Genomic DNA, 14,971 nt, shown 5'->3' on the forward strand with positions numbered 1-14,971 from the left:
GCCTTTCCTTCAACTGCCTAACTGACCAGTTCCAACTGGACCTCCCTGGACCCTGCTGCTAGCCGCTACTAGTGTCAGTCTTAACCTCTAAGTAAAGACTCTATCGTTCTGGGCCCTTGGATCGTGTCAAAGTGTACTCTTCCTAACTTTTCCTGAAAGTTGGGACTTAAAAAGTTTTTGGTCCCAAGGAAGACTGAAATGTTTCGGTCCCAAGGACCACTGGAGGACTGGGACCAACCTGCCAAGCCAATCTGACGAAGGTGCATAGGAACTGGTCAAAGATTCAGGTTGGTCCCACACAGAGATTTTCAACAGCAGCAAATCACTTTCAGCAGGACGTCCCATCAATGATATTCAGAGTTGTGTTTCTTCTTCAGCTACAGCCTGGTGCCTTGCCCCAATGAAAAACTCTGAGCTCCAAAAAAGTGAATAAGTCCAAAGGTAGAATTCTTTACAGGGTCATGGTCTGAAAAAGTATCCGGTCATTGAGGGACTTTTTCTGAGTGCAAGATTACAATTTCTCCCACTTGAAGATTCCCTCCAAAAGTCAGGAGCATCACTGAGGCCTCATCCAGTGGTTATCCGATGATGTGGAACTCTTTTCAGCCACAGCCTACTGGTTTGCCCCGCTAAAGATTTCTGACTTCCCTCAGAGACTAAGGGCCTGATTACGAATTTGGCAGTCCATCAGACAGCCAAACAGGCGGTGGAGGTACAGTGGCAACCGGGGACCGCTAAACTGGTGGTGGAGGTGCGGTGGTGTTCAGGGACCGTCGCACCAGAGGTCTGACTACTGTATTATGAGTACAGCAGTCGTAGTACTTTGGGGCCACTGCAACTGCCAGGGATCCACGATCACTGACGGTGGTGTGACGGTCTGGGAAAGCAATATGCATGGCGGTGCTGCTGCTGCACCGCCATGCACATTACGAGTTTCCTCACCGCCAGAGGTGAGCCAGCCATGAAAAGACTGGACTTGGGGAAACAAAGGGGGCCCCACAGGGCCCCTGTTGCCCCTGTGCATGGGGGTACATGCAGGGGGGCACATGTTGTGCCCACCTGTGTAAATGCACTCCTGTTCCTGCATGGCATGGACTGCTCAGTCCATGCCTTAGAGGAATGTGCATTTGTGGTCCCACAGCGGTGCAGTTCTAAGGCTCACTTATGAGCCTTCAAACTGCACCTTCATAGAACCGCCACACCGCCCGCCTGCCAACCATGAATCAACTCATAATCATGAAAGCTGTGGGTTTGGCGGTGTGGGAGTGGAGCATAGGTGTGACTGCCTGCACCCACACCGGCAAACTCATAATCAGGCCCTAAGTCCGATGGTAAAATATGTGACTGGATTAAACATGGTGTCTGTATCCAACTCACAATCCATTATATATGTCCTTAACTTGCACCTATGTACTGGTCAAGTGTAACCAAATGACTGTGTATGGCACTTAATGCTGTTTGGCAATATTTTATATTCAAATAAAAAAAATCTCCTGTTTCCCCTATTGAATTTATGTCATTTTGGTGTCATTTTATTTATTTAAACTTACTAAAATAACTTTTAATTGGTTTGGGAATTTTCTTGTGTTGTGTTTTGACTTTATTACTGTTTTGGTACTTTAAAAATTTCCTCTCAGTTACAAGTTTTCTAATCATCCAACATTGAATTGTTCCTCTTCAATATAAATCACCAATGTGGAATAGGAATCCAGCGTCACTGAGTCTGTTGAACCTTTTTCTTGCATAAGAAATTAAAGGAATTTTCAAGATAAGCTTCTTGGTTCAACAAAGAATTTCATGTTCTGAAACCTGAAGTGAGGAAAGTGGTGTGCAGTTCAACAGGGCCCAGGCACAAAAGCTTCCATTTTACAAGTTCAACCTTTCATCTTTTGTAGAAGGTGACTATTTAAATGCTTTGCATGTACTTGATAATGTACTCAGAAAGTGTTCTGCTTGCTAGGCCATTTCTTTGTAAGAATTGTTTCATGACACACGTTTACACTGTTCAAGGCTACAAGAACACTGAGCACGCTGCCCTCGCGTATTGTTATCCGTTTGGAGAAAGCTCTGAATCGGAAAGACAAATACACACTTCAGAATTGCATCTCTGATACAGTGCAAATGGAACTAGGCGTTTAATATACAATACCTCTGAGACAAGTTCTTCAGAGTATCCCTTCCATGGTTTATCCTGGATGTTTGCCCATGGCGGAGTACCAGCCCTGATAACTCCTACCACTATCTTGCAAAGGACAGCGGCTTGTTCTGCACCAGACTGGGTTCCTGATATATTACACACAGGTAATGGGGAGTTAGGTTGCTCCAAGCGATCTAGCAAAATGTATTCTCACTATGCTCTCTCTATAGTATACGTAGTGTTAGATAGTAGTAACATAATGATATATATTTATGTAATCACTACAGTAATTATAATGGTTGAAGAATTTTTCTTTTTTACCATTCGTGTAATGCTGGTTACAATGCTTTGTTTGCTTCTGCTAATTATTGCAACTCATGTATTTCACACAAGAATCTAAAGTCATCAATAAATGTTTGAAATGCCAATGTACGTCTTTCTTGTGTCCATGGTAACATTGAGAGGGTAGATCTGTTTCCACGATTTCCTTGTGGGAATTAGAGTGGTTATGTTCTTAGGTTGCAGACACCATCTAGTACTCTGTCAGGTGTAGGGGTCCAGATGGAGCACTGTAAGCTAGCCAAGAAATGGGCCAAGATGTTCTTTTTATATGAGTGGACTCAGTCCCCATATTTTGAAGCATATGTTGTCTACTTAAGTAGTAGGAACCATACTACATGATGCTATCACTGTTATAGGTCATGTACTTATTTAAGGGGTCCCCTGAGTAGTTCTTATGTATGCCCAAAGCCACTTGTCAACTTATATGGAGACGTCAGTGACGTTACGGATTGATCCTCCTCAGCTAAGTAGACAGCCCCTATCTTTGTGTGTAGGTTGTTCAAGCTTGAACTTTTAAAAGGATAACCCACTTATAGTTTTTCCCTTCTCTGAATTCTTTTAATTAAAATGGTGAATGCAGTGCCAGTGGTTATTCCACTAAATTGCAGACATGCAGTAACAGATATGTTATAACACTAAAGGCTTCCTCTTACTTGGTGAGATGTTACCTTCATGGTACAGGCCCACAAAGCTTATGAAAGAGATGTGTCCTCTTCATGGGTCTTTATCCCTGCAGCAGGTGCCAACACTATGGTATTTTAAAAATATGCAGAAGCAATCCTACCAGGCCAATACAGAGCCTATGAAGATATACCAATATCATTAGCATTTCAGATGCACAAGAACTGGTTCCAAGGGACCCTACCTCATCCAATAGCAAATGTAAAACTGGGTCCCCTAAGCAATTACGGGATAACATGGCCAGTCTTAGCCAACTACACACTATATACAACATTAGGAACACTGCCAGTTTTAGTGCATTGTACTCCCTACACAGGTCTAGTTGAATGAATGAATGAATGAATGAATGCATGAATGAAATGCAATTTATACCGCACATGGATACACAAAAGAGTGTCCTGAAGCTTTGCTCAACGTCACACTGTTGGGTAAAATCGTGTTGTCTATTCCTGCGTGAAAAGCAAGGTTTTCAACTTTTTTTAGCAATGAGATAGTGTCCACTGGGAATAGCTCCAGGAGGGGCTTATACACTGCCGCTGGTCCTAGATAGAAGAACGACCATCCCCCAGCTCTGGAGCAGCAAATTCTGGGAATCCTAGAAAGAAGTCTATAAGGAGATCACATATTTCTTGATGGGTTATAGAAACGGAGCTTTTTTCTGAGGTAAACCACACCTGTTTGATGGAATCTTTTGTGAATGAACACTATTGCTTTGAACATAATTATTTTCCTTATGGGGAGCTAGTGGAGGGTGCCCTAGGGTGACATACACATTAAATAGTATTGTACTAAGGGCTAAGCCCTAGTGAACTCCCGCTGTCAGCTGAATAGACTTCAAGGAGATGGAAGGATTCCAAACCTCCTGACCTCTACCTACCAGAAAGGAGGCAAGCCAGTCCTAGGCTTGACTCACTATCCCAGAGGATTGGAGATACGCTAAAAAGTCTGGAGTGGAGGACCATATAAAGGCCACTGACAGCTCCAACATGATCAGCCTTGCCTTTCCCCCGGATTCTAGGGTGCCTTTGATGTATTCTGTCACCTCAATTGGTGCTGTCTCTGTAATTAACTAGGGTCTAAAGCTGGCTAGGATGGAGCATTTTGTTGGTTTCCAAGTACTAAGAGAGCTGATGATTAACATGCTTTTCCAGAACTTTAGATAGTGCCGGTAGTAGAGATATAGCCCTATAATTGGACTGGTCTACAGAGTTCGCCAATGGTTTCTTTAACAGAAGCAGGATTTTAGACTTTTAGAGGGGTACAGTAGCTGTTGATACTGACGCATTAAACGCCTTATTAGCCAGAGGACTAATGGGGAGTGCCCCTAAAGCTAGCAGATTGGGCTGCAAGGGTCTGAAGAATTTCCTGATTTAAGGTGACACATGGCTGTTAAAGTACACTACAGAGAAATATGTTGGAATTTAGAGAGTGTAGCTATGGTAGAAGTGCTAGTACTGAATTGCAGTGCTTGCAATTAGCCCAGTTACAATCATTGCAAGACAAGATGAAATTCTGTTGTGGATTGCACAATAAAACAAACCAGATTGAAGCAGTATTTCCCTTACAGGATCCCAAGTTAAGCATAGAAATCTCACAATATGACTAACATTAGGAGTGGTTTCCCCTGTAGATGAATGTGCCATTTGCAGCACTGTTTTTGCTGCAATTTACACTATCACGCATGGTACACCATCGTAGCTGTTTTGCCTGAAATGCTAAAGCAGATTCAAAATGCATATGGGGCTTTCCCTGCCCTGGATTTGGGGATGAAACTTACTGGCAACTCTGCCACTTTAGCCTCAATAATTTTAACCCCTTCCGTGCTCATAACGGCCCCCGACCGTCATGAGTCACGGTGGGCGTGTGCGCACCACGGCTGGGGTGCCGTTCGAACCATGCCCAAGAATGGAATGTCTAGCACTGTGGCAGAATTCGCGCCGTAGCCAAGGTGTTAAGTAAAATGAATGGGGAAGCAGCAACTTGGCAGTATGCCTATGCCTCACGCAGGTTCTGTTAGCAGATCAGGAGCGCAAACTACTAAAAATTATTGCTGTATCCTCTACATCTACCGGTCGAGAACATTTAGGAGCCAGACCACATAAGCCTCAACTTAAGGTTAATTTTGAAAAGGATAATTTGGGACAACCACCAGAGACTTCTGAAAATGCTTGGATAGACCCAAATTAAATTTAAAATACAAAGTCATGAAAAACACTATCATTTTATTAACTGTGAAACAATTAAATATTCTGAAATGTATCAGTATACTGACACACGTCCTTCTCGCTCCTTTTAGGAAACATCCAAAAAATGCTTGGAGAGAGGAGTACAATCAGAGCGCAGATCAAAAGAGTTTGTGAAACCAAAAAAAGAGTTACAACGCTCATCTGACATCATAATAAAAAAGAAGAGAAACTTCCACAACAGAAGTCTCAATTCAAGAAGAAGAAAGTGGCAGGTATTTCCCTTACATATGCCACACATAATAAGAACAAAGAGTGCTGAACCCCGTAACAGAGGTCACAATAGTTCCTTAGAATCTACAAGCGTTTCTTGCCTTAAGAGCAACAAATGAATATGTTCAGGTGGAAACACCAGAGCAGAGAATTAGCTCTCCAGGTAGATCACATCCAAATTGAGGGTGATGTACTCCACACCATTGAAGTCCTTTTTTGGGAAAATGTATCACTTATATATGACATTCTCTTGGCAGAGAAGGATTAGCCACCTGCCTTTGTTAGAAAAGACCCACAAAGGGAAGACATAATAATACCATTGTTCTCCGTCCTCGTTTCTGAAGGAGTTAAACATGCATATGCCGCGGAGTGGGACCATAAGCCTCCACAATATACTGCAAACAGATTTGCTTATTATGTCGTACCTATAAGGCGCAGCCCATAAGTGAAACCACAATATCCTATTAAGCTAAATTGTCAGTTAATGAAATTCTAACAAAACTTGAGATTCAAGGTATAATTGAGCCTTGTACATCACTCATGAACAATCCTTTTATTTCAGTTGTGAAACCTGATCATTCATACCACTTAGTCATAGACTACAGACATTTAAAAAGTCACACACATTTGCAGTATAAAGTTCACATAGCGCAGTATTAATGAATAATATGGTGAAATTCAAAACAATAATAGTCATTTCTCATGGCTTTTTCTGCCGAAACGTAGAGCCTGAAAGCAGGGATTTGACTGCTTTCACAGTGAAGGGGTCACAAAATGATTTTGCCAACTCCTTCCAGGGTATAAGAACAGGCCAGGTCTGTTCTCTGCCCGTGTTTCATCAATTCTACCAGAAATTGATACAGAATCATTTTTCTATTTTAACGACATATACCTTACAGATGATGGCTTAAACACACACCTAGCCAAAGTAGATTAAATTGTTGTGGGATTTATGAATATGGCTACAAATTCAACTTCCCAAAAACTGAATTTGCCTATATCAGTATCCTGTGCGTGGATTACGATTTACCAAATGAAGACAAAAGCTTATCACCATATTTCTTAGATAAATGTTCTCTCCTACAAACAAAATGAAAAAGCTACAATCACTTTTGGGCTTTATCAGCTTTGGTAGAACATACATACCAGATTATATACAATGAGTGAAGCCGTTTTGTGAATTAATCCATACAGACTTCTTAAGCACACATTGAACACCTGAACATACACAGACTTCTCAAGCACACATTGAGCACCTGAACATACAAAGATGTCAGTTTGCATGTCAGTGCAAACTGACATACTTGTTTCTAAACACTTACAAACACATGTTAACAACAAAAATGTGATGGTCCATGTAATTGTGTGGGTCACAGAATACACATATGTCACTTTATATGAGGGTGATACTGGACCAATTGCATATAAATTGCATTTATATTCAGATGCAAAAAACTTGTTTAGCACCTACAGAAAAAATGCTGATTGCAGTTGAGACAGCTGTTATAAAGCATCAATCATTGGCACAGGGGAACCGAAAAATTGTTAAGCATGGGCGTAAAATCCGTTCCGTTAGAGGAATTTGCGGATTTTCTTGCAAAATTGCAGATAAATCCGCGAGCAGGACAGATTTTCAAAAACTGAAGTACATGAAGCACTTATAGCGTTAGAGCAGGTGCCCAAGTTGAAGCAAATTTCGGTGTAGCCATTTATAAAATTGTTACAAAGAAATTGACTTCAACTTGGGCACCTGCTGTAACCCTGTAAGTGCTTCGTGAGCGGCGCCTCCAGAGTTCGTTGCCTACTTGCAACTATTCTCTGACCCTGCTCTGACCCTCGAAGCAGGGTCAGAGAATAGTTACAAGTATGGCACAATGCTCCAGGATGTCAGAAAAATTAAACCACAACAGGAAGCACTTACAGATAAGGAAGCAGGTGCCGGAATTGAATCTCAAATTCAGTAACACATTAACCAGCCCCCGTTTGCGGCTGGCAGGTGTGCTTTCTCACCATAATCTACAGTGAAGAACCAGAGGGTGCAGTTGTGAACCAGAGGGTGGCAGTGATGAACCAGAGGGTGGCAGTGATGAACGAGAGGGTGGCAGGGGTGAACCAGAGGGTGGCAGTGGTGAACCAGAGGGTGGCAGTGATGAACCAGAGGGTGGCAGTGGTGAACCAGAGAGCGGCAGTGTTGAACCAGAGGGTGACAGTGATGAACCTGAGGTTCGTTGTGGTGAACCAGAGTGTGGCAGTGATGAACCAGAGGGTGGCTGGGGTGAACCAGAGGGTGGCAGTGATGAACCATAGGGTGGCAGTGATGAACCAGAGGGTGGCAGTGGTGAACCAGAGGGTGGCAGTGATGAACCAGAGGGTGGCAGTGGTGAACCAGAGGGTGGCAGTGGGGAACCAGAGGGTGGCATTGATGAACCAGAGGGTCGCGGTGGTGAACCAGAGGGTGGCAGTGGTGAACCAGAGGGTGGCAGTGATGAACCAGAGGGTGGCAGTGATGAACCAGATGATGGCAGGGGGGAACCAGAGGGTGACAGTGGTGAACCAGAGGGTGACAGTGGTAAACCAGAGGGTGACAGTGGTGAACCAGAGGGTGACAGTGGTGAACCAGTGGGTGACAGTGGTGAACCAGAGGGTGCTGTGATGAACCAGAGGGTGGCAGTGGTGAACCAGAGGGTGGCAGTGGTGAGCCAAAGGGTGGCATTGATGACCCAGAGGGTGACAGTGGTGAACCAGAGGGTGACAGTGGTGAACCAGAGGGTGCTGTGATGAACCAGAGGGTGGCAGTTGTGAACCAGAGGGTGGCAGTGGTGAACCAAATGGTGGCAGTGATGAACCAGAGGGTGACAGTGGTGAACCAGAGGGTGACAGTGGTGAACCAGAGTGTGCTGTGATAAACCAGAGGGTGGCAGTGGTGAACCAGAGGGTGACAGTGGTGAACCAGAGGGTGACAGTGGTGAACCAGAGGGTGCTGTGATGAACCAGAGGGTGGCAGTTGTCATACAGAGGGTGGCAGTGGTGAACCAAATGGTGGCAGTGATAAACCAGAGGGTGACAGTGGTGAACCAGAGGGTGACAGTGGTGAACCAGAGGGTGCTGTGATAAACCAGAGGATGGCAGTGGTGAACCAGAGGGTGACAGTGGTGAACCAGAGGGTGGCAGTGATGAACCAGAGGGTGGCAGGGGTGAACCAGAGGGTGGCAGTGATGAACCAAAGGGTGGCAGGGGTGAACCAGAGGGTGGCAGTGGTGAACCAGGGGGTGGCAGAGGCGAACAAGCGGGTGCTGTGATGAACCAGAGGGTGGCAGTGATGAACCATGGGGTGGCAGTGATGAACCAGAGGGGGGCAGTGGTGAACCAGAGGGTGGCAGTGATGAACCAGAGGGTGGAAGTGGTGAACCAGAGGGCGGCAGTGTTGAACCAGAGGGTGACAGTGATGAACCAGAGGTTGACAGTGGTGAACCAGAGGGTGGCAGTGATGAACCAGAGGGTGGCAGGGGTGCACCAGAGGGTGGCAGTGATGAACCAGAGGGTAGCAGGGATGAACCAGAGGGTGGCAGTGGTGAACCAGGGGGTGGCAGGGGAGAACCAGAGGGTGCTGTGATGAACCAGAGGGTGGCAGTGATGAACCATATGGTGGCAGTGATGAACCAGAGGGTGGCAGTGGTGAACCAGAGGGTGGTAGTGATGAACCAGAGGGTGGCAGTGGTGAACCAGAGGGTGGCAGTGGTGAACCAGAGGGTGGCAGTGATTAACCAGAGGGTGGCATTGATGAACCAGAGGGTCGCAGTGGTGAACCAGAGGGTGGCAATGGTGAACCAGAGGGTGGCAGTGATGAACCAGAGGGTGGCAGTGATGAGCCAGATGGTTGCAGGGGTGAACCTGAGGGTGGCAGTGGTGAACCAGAGGGTGCAGTGATGAATCAGAGGGTGGCAGTGATGAAACAGAGGGTGACAGTGGTGAACCAGAGGGTGACAGTGGTAAACCAGAGGGTGACTGTGGTGAACCAGAGAGTGACAGTGGTGAACCAGAGGGTGACAGTGGTGAACCAGAGGGTGACAGTGGTGAACCAGAGGGTGCTGTGATGAACCAGAGGGTGGCAGTGGTGAACCAGAGGGTGGCAGTGGTGAACCAGAGTGTGGCATTGATGAACCAGAGGGTGACAGTGGTGAACCAGAGGGTGACAGTGGTGAACCAGAGGGTGCTGTGATGAACCAGAGGGTGGCAGTTGTGAACCAGAGGGTGGCAGTGGTGAACCAGATGGTGGCAGTGATGAACCAGAGGGTGACAGTGGTGAACCAGAGGGTGACAGTGGTGAACCAGAGGTTGCTTTGATGAACCAGAGGGTGGCAGTGGTGAACCAGAGGCTGACAGTGGTGAACCAGAGGGTGCTGTGATGAACCTGAGGGTGGCAGTGATGAACCAGAGGGTGGCAGTGGTGAACCAGAGGGTAGCAGTGGTGAACCAGAGGGTGGCAGTGATGAACCAGAGGGTGGCAGGGGTGAACCAGAGGGTGGCAGTGGTGAACCAGAGGGTGGCAGTGATGAACCAGAGGGTGGCAGTGATGAATCAGAGGGTGGCCGTGATGAACCGGAGGGTGACAGTGGTGACCAGAGGGTGACAGTGGCGAGCCAGAGGGTGCTGTGATGAACCAGAGGCTGGCAGTGGTGAACCAGAGAGTGGCAGTGGTGAACCAGAGGGTGACAGTGGTGAACCAGAGGGTACTGTGATGAACCAGAGGGTGGCAGTGGTGAATCAGTGGGTGGCAGTGGTGAACCAGAGGGTGGCAGTGATGAACCAGAGGGTGACAGTGGTGAACCAGAGGGTGCTATGATGAACCAGAGGGTGCCAGTGGTGAACCAGAGGGTGGCAGTGGTGACCATATGGTGGCAGTGATGAACCAGAGGGTGATAGTGGTGAACCAGAGGGTGACAGTGGTGAGCCAGAGGGTGCTGTGATGAACCAGAGGGTGGCAGTGGTGAACCAGAGGGTGACAGTGGTGAACTAGAGGGTGCTGTGATTAACCAGAGGGTGGCAGTGGTGAACCCGAGGGTGGCAGTGGTGAACCAGAGGGTGGCAGTGATGAACCAGAGGGTGGCAGTGGTGAACTAGAGGGTGGCAGTGATGAACCAGAGGGTGGCAGGGGTGAACCAGAGGGTCACAGTGGTGAACCAGAGGGTGCTGTGATGAACCAGTGGGTGCTGTGATTAATCAGCCCTAAAAAATTGTGAGCAAGGTCGAGGCTGGGCAGGTGTCCTTTATCCCCATATCTTCTCCCGAAAATGAGCTGTAACCTTGAGGAAGTCTCTGCATCCATGAGTTTCCTGAGCGCCTTCCTCGTGTAGTTCCTGTGACCAGGAGCCTGCTTTTTCCTTATCTGCTGCCCTGCTCGGTCTCTGACCCTTTATAAACAAGAGGCATGTGAACTCGCATTGAAGCCCCGTCCGTTTGGCCCCACCACACACACTAGCGTTATGAAATTTATTCCTGCCCTTTCCCCACTATGATGGACAGCTTACTCAAGGGACCTCGGAAAATTTTGGCGCGGTGGTGTGCACGAAGATGCCACAGTTTTGTACAATACCTCTACTCAACTGGAGCACTTTTTACTGGCTAATCAGTAAGTGCTCCCTCGGTGGGTAAATGTATAGTGCTTTTACTACACTGCAGCTGCGTAAAGGGCCATGTGTGCCTGTAACAAACTTCGTGTTTGTTACAGGCACACATGGTCACTGGAGACAGATATTCTGGTCCTTTACGCAGCTGGAGTGTAGTAAAAGCACTATACATTTACTCAACGAGGGAGCACTTACTGGATTAGCCAGTAAAAAGTACTCCAGTGCAAATCGCAAAAAAATCCACAATTTTGCAGGAAAATCCGCGAATTCGCTGATTTTTTTGCGATTTCGCACAAATTCGCGGAACGCGAATTCACAAATTTCGCCCATACTTAATAATTGTCACGACTCCCGTCCCAGCCTTAGAGGCTGTCATTAAGGCCAGCGTGGTCAACTTCCTTAACACCTCCTGACATAAACTAAGTGCTAGAAATGGGGTTCTCTAGTTGGCAGAGGTAGGTACCTTTTTCCAAGTAGGGACCCTTATAATGAGTCAGGGTAAGGGGAATATATTTCTAAAATAACCCCTGCTCACCCCCTTGGTAGCTTGGCACGAGACAATAGACTTATCTCGGAGGCAGTGTGTTAAGCATTTGTGAACACATACAGTACTACAGTGAAAACAATACAAATGGACACCACATTACTTTAGAAAAATAAGTAATCTTCATCTAAACCAAATAAGACTAAAACAACAAAAATTCACAATACAGTAATATATGACTGTCAGACGGTAGAAATAGTTCAGTTCAAAGGAAATTGCAGATGGAATACTTTCCATACAAAGTACCTCGGATGTGGTGTGCACATGAGAAAAAGGGTCGCAGGGAAGGTGATGCGTCAGTTCCTTACACTCAGGAAAGGTGATGCATCAGTTCCTTGCTCTGGGGGAGGTGATGCGTCGGTTCCGTACTGCTGTGCAGGGGAGGTGATGCGTCGGTTCCTTACAGGAGAGGAGGTGATGCATCTGTTTCTTACTGCGTGGGCAGGTGATGCGTTGGCTTCTTACTGCATTCCCCAATGATGCGACAGACCAGGCGCCCGATGTGATGCCACAATCCGGGATCAAGCTAGGATTCTTGCAGCCACACAGCAGAGCTTGCGTCAAAATTGGAGCGGTGATCTCAGACTTCGTAGTCCGATGCACTCAATGCGGCGTGCATCGATTTCTTAAGCCGCAGGCTGGGGCTGCGTCGGTTTTCTTCACTGCTGCGTCGGAAACAAATACGGACGCATCACGCTTCTTATTGTTGCGTTGCTTTTCCAGCTCCCAACAGCTAGAACAACCTCCAGCAGTCCAGAACAGCTACAGGCACCTCTTGGCAGATCAGAACTCCCAACAGGGAAGTTCAGGGGAGCTGGGGTGAAGTCTTTATGTCCCTGAGACTTGAGAACAAGAGGTCGCTCTTCTTCGAGCACTTGGAGATCTTCCTCAAGCAGAGGACACAGTTAACAGCAAAGTCCTTTTCCCTTTCCTTGGCGGAAAGTAGCCACTGCAGGCCAACCCCAGACAGCAAACAGCACAGGACAGTATTCCTCCTCGGTTTCTCCAACTATTCTCCTTGGCAAAGGTTCCTCTTGATTCCCAAAAATGATTTAAAAGTCTGGGGTCTGAGCCCCTCTGTATATCCAAAGCCAAAACCAGTGCTGTCCTCGCTGGTGCAGCTTCCTGGCAGGAGGTGGAGGCAGCATTGTCCTTGGTAGACCAGGCCCATTCAGGTGTGAATGAAATCTCCACTCCCTACTCTGAATGCAGCCCAGGTCTATTCAGCCCTGCCCTGACTCACCCTGGAATGGCAGGATGCACCTCAACACCCAAGTGGCTGTCCGAACAGAATTCACATCCTCCACCCTTGCTACTCCAAAGCCAGACAGTCAATATACAACCTAGCAGAGGCACACTGGATCGTTAGGCAAAAAAAATACCTACTTTCTCAAAGTGGTATTTTCAAACCCAGAATGTAAAAATCACCCTCACTAAATGTTGCATCTTAACATTCTGAGATGTTAAGAGCAAACTCCCCATTTTATTCTGTGCGGACAGATAGCCTTTCAATTGGGAAAAACTAAATTGGCAGTATTTCAATATCAGGGCATGCCACACACATCAGAGCATGTCCTACATTTCACATAAACTGCACCCTGCCCAAATGGGTACCTTGGGAAAACCTTAGGGGTAACTAACATGTAAGAAAGGGAAGGTTAGGGCCTGGCAAGTAGTGCACTTGCCAGGTCGACATGGGAGTCCCCCACAGATACTGCAATGGCAGCCCTGAGTTACATTTACAGGCTGCTTATGAGGATGGCACAATCAGTGCTGCAGGTCCACTAGCAGCATTTGAATTACAGGCCCTGGGCACACGTAGTGCACTGTACTAGGGACTGACTAGTAAGTCAAATATGCCAATCATGGAATCACCAATCCATAAGGTGCTCACTAGGTATGTTCCGTACAGATGTTTGCGCTCTCTAGAGCTAAACCAACTGGTAGTCCCACGGGCTAAGAAGGCTAGATGGGGGATCAAGGCCTTCTCCATTCTGGCACCCCAATTATGGAACGCACTTCCCCTCAAGATCAAATTACAGCCCTCACTGGATCTCTTCAGGAATGCTTTGAAAACCTGGTGCTTCATTAAAGCCTATCAGTAAGCTCCTGCCTCCTGTTGCCCTCAGCTAGTTCTTTGAGTTAGGCGCCTTGACGCCCATTGGGCATAGTTGCGCGTTGACAAATTCCACTTCATTCATTCATTCATTCATAACAACCATTGAAAAAGGGAGCACTTGAACTTTGGCAGTGAACAGCAATGGAAAGGGCCCAAAGCATCCAGACCAACAAAAACGAAGTCCAACACACAGCAATAACACAGGAGGCAAAGGCAAAAATACAGGGGAAACCCAATCCAACAATGCCAGGTCTAACACTATGGGGCCCATTAGCATGGCGGGCAGATCGCTACCGACGGACCGGCAGTGGTCATCCGCCCACCAAAACACCCAGTCGGACGGCCTTTTACCCCCGCCACATTAGCATGGCGGGGCGGGGGGTACCGCGGCAGACGGTAAGACCGTTCTCTGCTTTTACACTGTTATGCAATCGTCACGATTGCCTACTGGGCAGAAAAGGCCTATAATATGGTGGCGGTTCCTTGCAGGCACCGCCATCCATATTATGATGTGGGCGGTATTATGCCTTTCCATGGCGGAGACTCCGCCAGGGAAAGGCATGTGGGTATCGCTCTGGGGACCGGTTGTGGGCCCCCGGAGGGGAGGGTGTGGGTTGTACATGGGGTGTATCCATGGTATCCCCCTACATTGGCATACACAAAGTGGCAGGCACCTTGCGGTGCCTGTCACGTTGTCAATGCCAATGCACGCCATGCATTTTCTACATTGTGGTGGGTGCTGCTCACAGCACCGCCCACCACAATGTTGAATATGCATGAGGCAACCGCCAGGGTAACAGTCACATCCTACTTGGCGGTGCTGGATCGCCGCACCACTGGTGGCTGGCGGCTAGGTTGGCAAGCGGAATGAAGTCCGCTCGCCATCCTAATGGACCCCTGTGTCTTTGACCCTACACTACAAACACAATAATTCCTACATTATGAACAAGAATACTCGAGGACAAATGACGTTTTGCCTCTTGACCAGTACTATTTCATTGTCTATACTGATGGTTCTGCCCAGCGCGCAGTTGGAACTAAACAATGATATTCTGATACTTGTGC

Source organism: Lissotriton vulgaris, chromosome 1_1 (genome assembly GCF_964263255.1).
Source record: "Lissotriton vulgaris chromosome 1_1, aLisVul1.2, whole genome shotgun sequence".
Classification (NCBI taxonomy): Eukaryota; Metazoa; Chordata; class Amphibia; order Caudata; family Salamandridae; genus Lissotriton; species Lissotriton vulgaris.